At 54.6% G+C, this 9,931-nt stretch overlaps 1 protein-coding gene across 2 annotated transcripts in view; it reads right to left on the reverse strand.

The window, feature by feature from the left end:
• ELP1 (elongator acetyltransferase complex subunit 1) overlaps positions 1–9,909 on the reverse strand; it is a 216,587-nt gene extending 206,678 nt beyond the window's left edge. For both annotated transcript variants that reach the window (XR_012754623.1, XM_075352448.1), the window contains exon 1: positions 9,843–9,909. The gene's annotated coding sequence lies outside the window, so the exon portion shown is untranslated. The remainder of the gene's footprint in view (positions 1–9,842) is intronic.
• Between the last annotated feature and the right edge of the window lie 22 nt (positions 9,910–9,931).

The raw sequence follows: 9,931 nt of genomic DNA on the forward strand, positions 1-9,931 counted from the left end.
AGGGGTGACCACTGAAGGCAGTCAGAAGCCACAGGGGTGACCACTGAAGGCAGTCAGAAGCCACAGTACGTTGACAATTGCAGTGATCAAAAGCAATTCCCACCGCAAAAAGATCTACGCTATTCCTTCATAATTACCTATGCTTCACTACATATTTAAATGAGTTTTCCAAGAATTACTTGTAATTCCAGAGATTTGATGTGATTAAAAAAACCAAAATCAATCAATGTGATGTCCACAGTCTTCGTTGACAGATTGCAGCAGCAAAATCATGAATACAATGCTTGCGACTACTGCAGCCAATCACTCGGCTCAGCAGTCCAGTGTTAATTATCTCGATATGACAGCTGAGTCCAATGTTTGGATGTTGTAGCCAAGGTGTCACTGTTGCAGCAGGTCAACAAAGACCGGCGGGCAGAGGCATAGAGGCAGCAGTATCTAAGTAAGGCTGCTTTCACACTACGTTTTTTTTTAACATGCGTCATGAACGTTTTTTTGCTGTAAAAGCGGATTCTGCATGTTATTTTGCAGGATCCTGTCACTTTAAGTTTATGGGCGGGCAATGGAGTCATGTGATCGGGAGTCAGTGGAACTGAACGTGATAGACTGGGAGCCGGCTTCTGACAGCTGCAGAGGCTCGTAACCAAGGTAAACATCGGGTAACTTGCTTGGATACTCGATATTTATCTTGGTTACGAGCATCCGCAGCTGCTAGGAGCCGGGCTGCCTGCTCCCTGCACACGTAACACACGTAAACATCGGGTAACTAAGAGAAGCGCTTTGCTTGGTTACCCGATATTTATCTTGGTTACGAGTGTCCGAAGCTCTCAGACGGGGGAGAGAGACAGAGAGAGGGAGGGAGAGGAGGAGGAGGAGAGAGACAGAGAGAGGGAGGAGGAGGAGGAGACGACAGAGAGAGGGAGGAGGAGGAGGAGACGACAGAGAGAGGGAGGAGGAGGAGGAGAGAGACAGAGAGAGAGGGAGGAGGAGGAGGAGACGACAGAGAGAGGGAGGAGGAGGAGGAGAGAGACAGAGAGAGAGGGAGGAGGAGGAGGAGGAGGAGGAGGAGGAGAGAGACAGAGAGAGGGAGGAGGAGGAGGAGGAAGAGGAGAGAGACAGAGAGAGGGAGGAGGAGGAGGAGGAGAGAGACAGAGAGAGGGAGGAGGAGGAGGAGGAGGAGAGAGACAGAGAGAGGGAGGAGGAGGAGGAGGAGGAGAGAGACAGAGAGAGGGAGGAGGAGGAGGAGGAGGAGGAGGAGAGAGACAGAGAGAGGGAGGAGGAGGAGGAGGAGGAGGAGAGACGGAGAGAGACAGAGAGAGGGAGGAGGAGGAGGAGAGAGACAGAGAGAGGGAGGAGGAGGAGGAGAGAGACAGAGAGAGGGAGGAGGAGGAGGAGGAGAGAGACAGAGAGAGGGAGGAGGAGGAGGAGGAGAGAGACAGAGAGAGAGAGGGAGGAGGAGGAGGAGGAGGAGGAGGAGAGAGACAGAGAGAGGGAGGAGGAGAGAGAGACAGAGGGAGGAGGAGGAGAGAAACAGAGGGAGGAGGAGGAGAGAAACAGAGAGAGGGAGGAGGAGGAGGAGAGAAACAGAGAGAGGGAGGAGGAGGAGGAGAGAAACAGAGAGAGGGAGGAGGAGGAGAGAGACAGAGAGAGGAGGAGGAGGAGAGAGACAGAGAGAGGAGGAGGAGGAGGAGAGAGACAGAGAGAGGAGGAGGAGGAGGAGAGAGACAGAGAGAGGAGGAGGAGGAGAGAGACAGAGAGAGGAGGAGGAGGAGGAGAGAGACAGAGAGAGGAGGAGGAGGAGAGAGACAGAGAGAGGAGGAGGAGGAGAGAGACAGAGAGAGGAGGAGGAGGAGAGAGACAGAGAGAGGAGGAGGAGGAGAGAGACAGAGAGAGGAGGAGGAGGAGGAGGAGGAGGAGGAGGAGGAGGAGGAGGGAGACAGAGAGAGGAGGAGGAGGAGAGAGACAGAGAGGGAGGAGAGAGACAGAGAGGGAGGAGGAGAGAGACAGAGAGGGAGGAGGAGAGAGACAGAGAGGGAGGAGGAGAGAGACAGAGAGGGAGGAGGAGAGAGACAGAGAGAGGGAGGAGGAGAGAGACAGAGAGAGGGAGGAGGAGAGAGAGACTGATCACCCGAGGCTGGTTTCTGGGCATGCTCAGTAGAGCAAGCAGGATCCTGTCTATCAGCACGCCAGCGTTCACATGCGTTTGCATGCTGTATAGTCAGGATCCAGCAATTTGCAGTATTTGGACGCAGCTCAAAAACGCTACAAGTAGCGTTTTTGAAAAATGTTAAAATACTGCAAGTCGCTGGATCCTCACTATAACGCACGCAAACGCAGGTGAACGCATGTTAACGCGAGTCCATTGCAAATGCATTGAAATGAAAACGCATTTGCACTGGATCCGTTTTAGCGTTAAAAAACGTAGTGTGAAAGCAGCCTAAGCGTTCACGTGACCAGTGATCATCAAATAGAAGGCAACCAGGAGCAATCCGGTGGCAGAAAAGTTTTGCAAACTCAACTTTTTTATCCGTTTTGATCAGTTGGATCCATTCTAATGTAAGATTACTGGACATGAGCGCACAGCCTAAAGCTCATCAATACTATTTGGCAAGTCTATGGACATGTAAAAGTAAATTTTAGACAACACTTTTAACAACAAGGGTTCATAAACTGTTCTTTAGAAGATCTTCTGAAGTGCAGAAACCAGGACGTTAAATGCCCATTATAAATAACAATGATTAATGATTGAAATCTTGTGTACTCTGAGATTGGACAAACTATGTGCATAAATAGATATATAAATGCTATTGAGGCAGGTGGACTTAGTTTAAAAATCCATGACAGGAGTGTAATTTTTCTAAAAAGATTATATAGTCAAACACCTCCTCCCTCGTCCCATCTATCCTGATGGACAACTCCTCAGTGTCCTCCTCCCTCCTGCTGCTGGGATCTCACTCTGTTCAGTACAAGCTGCAGCTGTCAGGCTGAGTGGGTGGAAACTGAACACTCTTGGACTCATGAGCGATTTCATACTATAGCTGGATGCGTGAATTGCTCAATTTAACATCAGGGATTACACAATTCTAAGATAGATTTTCACAGTAAATGTCTTATCAGATATAAGAGATCTATTTAATTATAGATTGTGAAATCTACACTGAAAGGTGACTTAACGATGGACGAATGTGCTCGGTACTTGATCGAGCATCGGGGTTGCTTGGGTATCTGGGTGCTCGGCTGAGTATCACGGGTGCTCAGATGTGTTGTCTGTGAAAAATGGTGCTGGCCCACTTCGGTGAATGATGAGAGCCGGCTCCCCCAGTGACAGACACTTGCAGTTTCTGAATGGCTCTCACTGGGGTAAAAACGGTTTTGAATGTACGGTGCCAAAAAAAACCCAAACTCCTGCCCATGTGGGCAGAGAGCTGGACTGCCCCAATCATTGACTTAGATTATACTCGTTAGGCTGCTTTCACACATCCGTTTTTTGCCATCAGGCACAATCCAATTTGTGCCTGATGCAATGGATCCGTTTTTTTTTTTTTGTTTTGTTTTTTTTCATGCTAAAGGGAGAGAGAGAGAGAGAGAGAGAGACACCCTATCATCACCGCACACACACCAGCACTACCGCAGCCATCATCACCGCACACACACCAGCACTACCGCAGCCATCATCACGCACACACACCAGCACTACCGCAGCCATCATCACCGCACACACACCAGCACTACCGCAGCCATCATCACCGCACACACACCAGCACTACCGCAGCCATCATCACCGCACACACACCAGCACTACCGCAGCCATCATCACCGCACACACACAGGCACTACCGCAGCCATCATCACCGCACACACACCGGCACTACCGCAGCCATCATCACCGCACACACACAGGCACTACCTGAGTGACGTCACCGCTGACAGCGCGACTCCCTTCAGTTTCTGCGTGGAGCTCACAGGAGCGGCCGTGTTCTCCGGACGCTCCTGTCAGCTTCTGATGTAGCAGGAGGGGTATTTGGGGATTAATAAAGTGGGGAAAGAGGGTGTTTTTTTGTCTTTTATTTCAAATAAAGGATTTTTCGGTGTTTGGGATTATTTACTTTCACTACAGTTTAGTGATGGGGGTGTCTCATAGACGTCTGCCATCACTAAACTAGGACTTAGTGGCAGCTATGGGCTGCCATTAACTCCTTATTACCCCAATTGCCACCGCACCAGGGCAATTCGTGAAGAGCCGGGTAAAGTCCCGGGACTGTCGCATCTAGTGGATGCGAAAAATCCGGGCATCTGCTGGCTGATATTTTTAGGCTGGGGGGCTCCCCATAACGTGGGGCTCTCCATCCTGAGAATACCAGCCCCCAGCTGTGTGGCTTTATCTTGGCTAGTATCAAAATTGGGGGAGGACCGCACACCGTGTTTTTTTTCATTATTTATTTTATTTATTCATTTATTTTACTGCAAGACATAGACCCATCCACCAGCAGCTGTGATTGGTTGCAGTAAGACAGCTGTCACTCAGTGTGGGGGCGTGTCTGACTGCAACCAATCATAGGTGCCGGTGGGCGGGGGACGCACTGAATACCATATGGAATAACGAGCAGCCAGCATTTTAAAAAGCAGGAGAAGCCGCCAGAGCAGTGTGAAATCTGGAGGAGAAGGAAGGAGGGAAGAAAGGAGGGAAGAAAGGAGGGAAGAAAGGAGGGAAGAAAGGAGGGAAGAAAGGAGGGAAGAAAGGAGGGAAGAAAGGAGGAAGAAAGGAGGGAAGAAAGGAGGGAAGAAAGGAGGGAAGAAAGGAGGGAAGAAAGGAGGGAAGAAAGGAGGGAAGAAAGGAGGGAAGAAAGGAGGGAAGAAAGGAGGGAAGAAAGGAGGGAAGAAAGGAGGGAAGAAAGGAGGGAAGAAAGGAGGGAAGAAAGGAGGGAAGAAAGGAGGGAAGAAAGGAGGGAAGAAAGGAGGGAAGAAAGGAGGAAGAAAGGAGGGAAGAAAGGAGGGAAGAAAGGAGGGAAGAAAGGAGGGAAGAAAGGAGGGAAGAAAGGAGGGAAGAAAGGAGGGAAGAAAGGAGGGAAGAAAGGAGGGAAGAAAGGAGGGAAGAAAGGAGGGAAGAAAGGAGGGAAGAAAGGAGGGAAGAAAGGAGGGAAGAAAGGAGGGAAGAAAGGAGGGAAGAAAGGAGGGAAGAAAGGAGGGAAGAAAGGAGGGAAGAAAGGAGGGAAGAAAGGAGGGAAGAAAGGAGGGAAGAAAGGAGGGAAGAAAGGAGGGAAGAAAGGAGGGAAGAAAGGAGGGAAGAAAGGAGGGAAGAAAGGAGGGAAGAAAGGAGGGAAGAAAGGAGGGAAGAAAGGAGGGAAGAAAGGAGGGAAGAAAGGAGGGAAGAAAGGAGGGAAGAAAGGAGGGAAGAAAGGAGGGAAGAAAGGAGGGAAGAAAGGAGGGAAGAAAGGAGGAAGAAAGGAGGGAAGAAAGGAGGGAAGAAAGGAGGGAAGAAAGGAGGGAAGAAAGGAGGGAAGAAAGGAGGGAAGAAAGGAGGGAAGAAAGGAGGGAAGAAAGGAGGGAAGAAAGGAGGGAAGAAAGGAGGGAAGAAAGGAGGGAAGAAAGGAGGGAAGAAAGGAGGGAAGAAAGGAGGGAAGAAAGGAGGGAAGAAAGGAGGGAAGAAAGGAGGGAAGAAAGGAGGGAAGAAAGGAGGGAAGAAAGGAGGGAAGAAAGGAGGGAAGAAAGGAGGGAAGAAAGGAGGGAAGAAAGGAGGGAAGAAAGGAGGGAAGAAAGGAGGAAGGAGGAAAGGAAAAGGAAGGGAAAAGGAAAAGGAAAGGAAAAGGAAAGGAAAGGAAGGAAAGGAAGGAAGGAAAGGAAGGAAAGAAGGAAGAGGAAAAGACTATTTACACAACGTCTGGACATGCCCAGAAACAAAAACCGGATCCATCGCTGGTTTCCGGGATAAGCCGGATGACGCCAAATCCAGCGCCCATAGGCTTCCATTATACAACATGCCGTATGGCGTCGGATTCAGCATGGCCTGTTTTTTTGCCGGAAACAAAAAACGTTGCATGCTGCGTCCTTTCCGGCAGACGGACAAAGAAATTTCGCCGCATGCAATGCAAGGCCATCCGGTACAATCTGACGCTATTACAAGTCTATGGGGGAAAGAACGGATCCGGTGGCAATACACGCCGGATCCGTTCTTTCCAGTCTTTACCAGATTGTGCCGGTCGGCAACAAACGGGTGTGTGAAAGCAGCCTTATTTGCACTCATCCGTTTTATACGCCACTGTGAGAAAGGCCTTCTTTTGCGACCCACCTGCATTCAAGATGGCTCTTGCAGTGGCATAGGGAGCATAGTGGTAAGCCTGAACCACAACCCTCTAAGGCCTCCGACACACATCCGTTAAAACCACGCACGTGTAATACGGGCCGTTTTTCAGGTCCGTGATCCGTTTTTTTGTCCATTTTTATGGTCCGTGTGGCCTTTGTATGACCGGCGTATGCTAGCCGTGTGTGCGTGTGTAATGCCCGTGTGCGTGTGATTTCTAACTGATGTGTGAATGTTTTTTCTGTGTGAAATGTTCCGTGTTTAATGTAAAATGTCGTGTTTGATTACCCGTAGACAGCAGACAGTCGCGCGCTGAGACTGAACTCGGGTGAACTTCACCCGACTTCATTGTCATACCACGGCTCTGTCTGTGTCGCGTCCTGATTAGCAGTCACCCGTGCAGGACTCACCGGTGACCGCTAATCATCTGAGTAACTGAAGTGAGCAGCGCGATTAGCGCTGCTGTCACTCAGGTTACCCGCGGCTAGCTGGATCCTCCACCCGTGACCGCAACTCACCTGTGACTTCATCGCTGTCACTCGGGCGACTTGCTGTCACTGTTGAGAGGATCCTGCGGTGGCCACGAGTTACCTCAGTGACAGCTCAGCTGATCGCGCGGCTCACCTCAGTTGCTGTGTGGATCTGGCAGGAGCGGTGGTGTTCTTCTGCCGCAACTATCACCTTCATGTAGCAGAGCTGGAAGCGACGCGGGACCTCCGTGGATTACGCCGTACATGGATGGGTATTTGGGGCTTAATAAATTGGTGAACGAGGTTTGTTTTTTTAAGTGTTTATTATTTCAAATAAAGGATTTTTCGTTGTATGTGTTTATTTACTGTAACTTACAGATTAATCATGGAAGGTATCTCGGGGAGACGCCGGACATGAATAATCTTGGACTTAGTGGCAGCTATGGGCTGCCATTAACTCTTTATTACCCCGATTGCCAACGCACCAGGGCAATTCGGGAAGAGCCGGGTACAGTCCCAGAACTGTCGCATGGATGCGGCATTTCTGGGGGGGGGGGGGGGGGGGGGGGGGGGGGGGGGGGGGGGGGGGGGGGGGGGGGGGGGGGGGGGGGGGGGGGGGGGGGGGGGGGGGGGGGGGGGGGGGGGGGGGGGGGGGGGGGGGGGGGGGGGGGGGGGGGGGGGGGGGGGGGGGGGGGGGGGGGGGGGGGGGGGGGGGGGGGGGGGGTGGGGGGGGGGGGGGGGGGGGGGGGGGGGGGGGGGGGGGGGGGGGGGGGGGGGGTGGGGGGGGTGGGGGGGGGGGGGGGGGGGGGGGTGGGGGGGGGGGGGGGGGGGGGGGGGGGGGGGGGGGGGGGGGGGGGGGGGGGGGGGGGTGGGGGGGGGGGGGGGGGGGGGGGGGGGGGGGGGGGGGGGGGGGGGGGGGGGGGGGGGGGGGGGGGGGGGGGGGGGGGGTGGGGGGGGGGGGGGGGGGGGGGGGGGGGGGGGGGGGGTGGGGGGGGGGGGGGGGGGGGGGGGGGGGGGGGGGGGGGGGGGTGGGGGGGGGGGGGGGGGGGGGGGGGGGGGGGGGGGGGGGGGGGGGGGGGGGGGGGGGGGGGGGGGGGGGGGGGGGGGGGGGGGGGTGGGGGGGGGGGGGGGGGGGGGGGGGGGGGGGGGGGGGGGGGGGGGGGGGGGGGTGGGGGGGGGGGGGGGGGGGGGGGGGGGGGGGGGGGGGGGGGGGGGGGAGGGGGGGGGGGGGGGGGGGGGGGGGGGGGGGGGGGGGGGGGGGGGAGGGGGGGGGGGGGGGGGGGGGGGGGTGGGGGGGGGGGGGGGGGGGGGGGGGGGGGGGGGGGGGGGGGGGGGGGGGGGGGGGGGGGGGGGGGGGGGGGGGGGGGGGGGGGGGGGGGGGGGGGGGGGGGGGGGGGGGGGGGGGGGGGGGGGGGGGGGGGGGGGGGGGGGGGGGGGGGGGGGGGGGGGGGGGGGGGGGGGGGGGGGGGGGGGGGGGGGGGGGGGGGGGGGGGGGGGGGGGGGGGGGGGGGGGGGGGGGGGGGGGGGGTGGGGGGGGGGGGGGGGGGGGGGGGGGGGGGCTACTGCTGGCTGATATTGTTAGGCTGGGGGCTCCCCATAACTTGGAGCTCCCATCCTGAGAATACCAGCCTTCAGCCGTGTGACCTTTACCCTGGCTGGTATCAAAATGGGGGGGACCGCACGTCGTTTTTTTCTATTTATTTATTTTACTGCACAGTATAGACCCGCCCACCGGCGGCTGTGATTGGTTGCAGTGAGACAGCTGTCACTCAGCATGGGGACGTGTCTCACTGCAACCAATCATAGGCATTGGTGGGCGTGGAAAGTAGGGAATACGAGATTGATTAATGAGCGGCCGGCCTTTTAAAAAAAAAAAAAAAAAAAAATAGCAAAGCCGCTGGAGCAGTGGTGAATGCCGTGCAGCGCCGCGGATCGGTAAGTATGAGAGAGGGGGGGGGGGGGGGACTGACTGACAGACAGAGAGAGGGACAAACACGACAGAGAGAGACCGACCGACGAGAGAGACCGACCAACGGACTGAGGGAGATTGACCGACAGACAGAAAAAGAAAGAATAGCCGACATCGCTACAAAAAAAAACCACAAACGTACACAGAGCATACAGAGATGCATCCGTGTCACGTACTTGAGCGCACCAAACCATTGACTTTCATGGTGTCCGTGTGTGCGTGTTCCGTGTCAGCAAATGGACATGCTGCCGTGCAAAACGGAAACACATACGGATCACGGACATGATGAAAACGCAAGTTTGACCACAAACATAGATTCACATTGGTGCACGTTTGTCCGTGTCTCCGGTATATACGGAAACGGACAAAACACGCACGTTTTTAGCGGATGTGTGTCGGAGGCCTTAGGCGCAGGAGGCGGCACTTTCAGCAGAGGAGGCCAACAGGTAGAGCTTATATATATGAGAAATATGTAGTCACTTTTTCAGTCCTGGGCGGCCGGCCCCTTTAAGGCTACATTTACACCTTTGGACAGTCTGTTTGCCTGCTCTGTTTTTTAGGAGCGTACAAAACGGATCAGTGCCATGTGAATGACGACAGACGGGCCCCATTGATTATATGGGTTATATATACCCATTTTTATAGCAGACAGGTAAGCGCATCATGCAGAACTGTTTCCCCTATAATTATGCAACCGATCCAATGTGAACATGAATTCCATCTGTTCCTAAATAAAATCCATCACAAGTATATATACAGGCACAATCGGATGTCACTTCTTTTTTTAACCCTTAGATACGAAGGCATTTTGTGATTTTCTGCACTTGGTGGAATGCAATAACATTACATCCCATCATATGCCACAAAGCAGCAGTCTGACATATAGGACTACACAGGTATAGGTGAATAGGACGCCTCTTACTATGCCTGACAGATCCATTTCTATCCAGGAGAATATCCTGGATAAACATCTAGAGATTACAATGTCCCTCCTCAGAAGAAAAGGGCCACGACTTTGCAGAGTCCAGTGTTCAGCACCTACTAATGCTATGGCTGCAAAGCATGACAACACCGAGCTCCAGGGCCAGCAGCAGCTGTACTATACCTGTCCACGTTTCCTCGTACACCACACTCTCACAGCAGTGGTGGGCTCCACAATAAGGCGTCAGAGCACAGCCTGCACATGGCTTCTGT

This window comes from Anomaloglossus baeobatrachus, chromosome 1 (genome assembly GCF_048569485.1).
Source record: "Anomaloglossus baeobatrachus isolate aAnoBae1 chromosome 1, aAnoBae1.hap1, whole genome shotgun sequence".
In the NCBI taxonomy this organism is placed as follows: Eukaryota; Metazoa; Chordata; class Amphibia; order Anura; family Aromobatidae; genus Anomaloglossus; species Anomaloglossus baeobatrachus.